The 2,100-nt window shown below is 38.5% G+C and overlaps 1 pseudogene; it reads right to left on the bottom strand.

Annotated features, from left to right (window-relative positions):
- Nucleotides 1-309: 309 nt before the first annotated feature.
- Nucleotides 310-1,656, bottom strand: LOC101307265 (annotated as a pseudogene).
- Between the last annotated feature and the right edge of the window lie 444 nt (nucleotides 1,657-2,100).

Below are 2,100 nucleotides of genomic sequence, written 5' to 3'. Positions count from 1 at the left end.
AGAGAGAGAGAGAATTAAGTTTCTTTAAGTTAAAATGCAGAACAGTAAAGAATTATTACAACGCGCAAACGTATTTATACTAGATGGAATATCTGCCGGAAAAGCCACATAAGCATGGAGGAACCACAACAAGCTTGACAGCAGCTGGAAGCTACTAGCCAGAGGAGATTGCCCTTAATTAAGTCATAAGCATGACCTTTTGATTATCTTCTAACACCGATAACCCTTTGTGACCATATAATTAAAGCTAAACAACTGCAAGAGCTTAAATAATGAATCAAAACAGTCGACAGAGAAGTCATAGTTGTACTAATTCTGGAACAATGGGTATGCATCAGGGGGTGGCATGATACAGTTATCACCATTTTGAGGGAATCCCCAACCCTTCGATGAATAAGAATTTGTATGATGCTTCCGGAAAACGAGTTCCGATTCGATAGTACCACGAGGCCCAGCTTGCATCCGAATATTGTAGTAGAAATTAACTCCCCATAAAATTGCAGTATCATCTGTAGGTAACAAAATACCAATATCAGAAACTAATACATTGTAATCGATTTTTTCCAATCGAAAAACAACAGATACCAATTAATAACTAGGGATCAAGTTGCATACAGAGTCAATGACTTGTAGTTAAATCGAAAAATCTGGGTCAAGTTGTCAAAGTTTGGGTCCTGGATGACTAAGTTCCAGTCTGAATAGTTCATCCTGTAATTCAAGTTTGTAATCTTGAGTTTCACTAGCCAATACTTCGGGTGGTCTTCTGTAACGTGCCAACTAATTTGGATAGGGCACATATGGTTCGTACACTTAGCCGTGCATAGCTCTTGTCTGAGGCTGGGACAAGTGAAGATGAATTCGGCCTGCAACTTCGAAACAAAAAACTAAGTAAATTACACATATTTTATCTCTAAATCATGTTTCTAGTTGAAGAAGCTCACTCACTCCACACAATTGCTGGTTTCGTTTTGGCAGCCACATGAACATGTATTGTAGGGCACGGTTGTGTTATTGTAGAAAGAAGATAGTGAGACACAACAGGAGGGAAACTTCTGAGCCAAGAAATGAGAATATATACATTCAACTTTCCATGTAACTATCACCAACAATGGTTAAGGATATTAGGACCAGCAAAACATTCTCCTTAAGACTCGAATTCAGTATTTTTATCAAAATACATTTGTAAAAAAGATTTCAACTTACTGAAAGCTTGAGCAAAGACTCTCCTTCCATCTGGGGTATAAAATTTAGTCGGCTTAACGATCTTTGCATGGCCACAGGAATAGCCAGGTACACTCAGGGTGAAGTTTTTAGGAAGTCTGATTGTTCCATTATTCATTCCAACTTCACCAACAGAAAGCTGAAAAGCAGCTATGGAATTGGCTGGATCCGGCAACAATGAACCAAGTACTCCACCTCTGCAGAAATCAGTAATTCGCTTGCTGTAAGGAGTTGATGGTGTTGCATCGACGATTGTTGGTTCTTTTTACAAGAGTGAGGGATAATTCCTCCTAATTCGAATCTTGAACAATCTCCTTTTTCTATGGCTTTTGCTCCCTGCATGCTCCATATTACCTCCTCTTTCGCTCATGTCCATCTCAATGACCAGCCTGGTGCTTGAAAGTGACGATATTTTTGGTAGTTGAAAATTTTCACAACAGCCTGGTTTAAGAGAAAGCTGGTTAGATATACTGCCTGTTAGTTTGTTACCACCGCAAATGGTTGAGCATCAGGTAGGGAACACCCAACCCGAGTTCAGTTTCACCAAGCTGTCAAAGTGGGCAAACATTATGCTACAATACATATTAGAGCATTTCACATGCGCCGAATGAAGTAGTACATCCTGGGTCTTCGGTTACCCTAACACAATCTTATGTAAAAAAAAAAAAAAATAAGAAGATCTACTACTTGTTACCCTATATATGATTCGACCTCATGTTTGTAAGAATATATATAGATTTCTTGAGGGATTTGACTAGCTGCTGCATTTCAAAATGAGTATTCGAGATTTAGTTTTCAGAACCACATGATCTTCCATTAATCACTGCGTTATTTTTCTTTCTTTGAAGTCAACTATTTTACTACATGCAACTGATCGAT

Source organism: Fragaria vesca, unplaced genomic scaffold (assembly GCF_000184155.1).
Source record: "Fragaria vesca subsp. vesca unplaced genomic scaffold, FraVesHawaii_1.0 scf0510201, whole genome shotgun sequence".
NCBI classification, from domain to species: Eukaryota; Viridiplantae; Streptophyta; class Magnoliopsida; order Rosales; family Rosaceae; genus Fragaria; species Fragaria vesca.
This window is presented reverse-complemented; position numbering and strand designations above follow the sequence as displayed.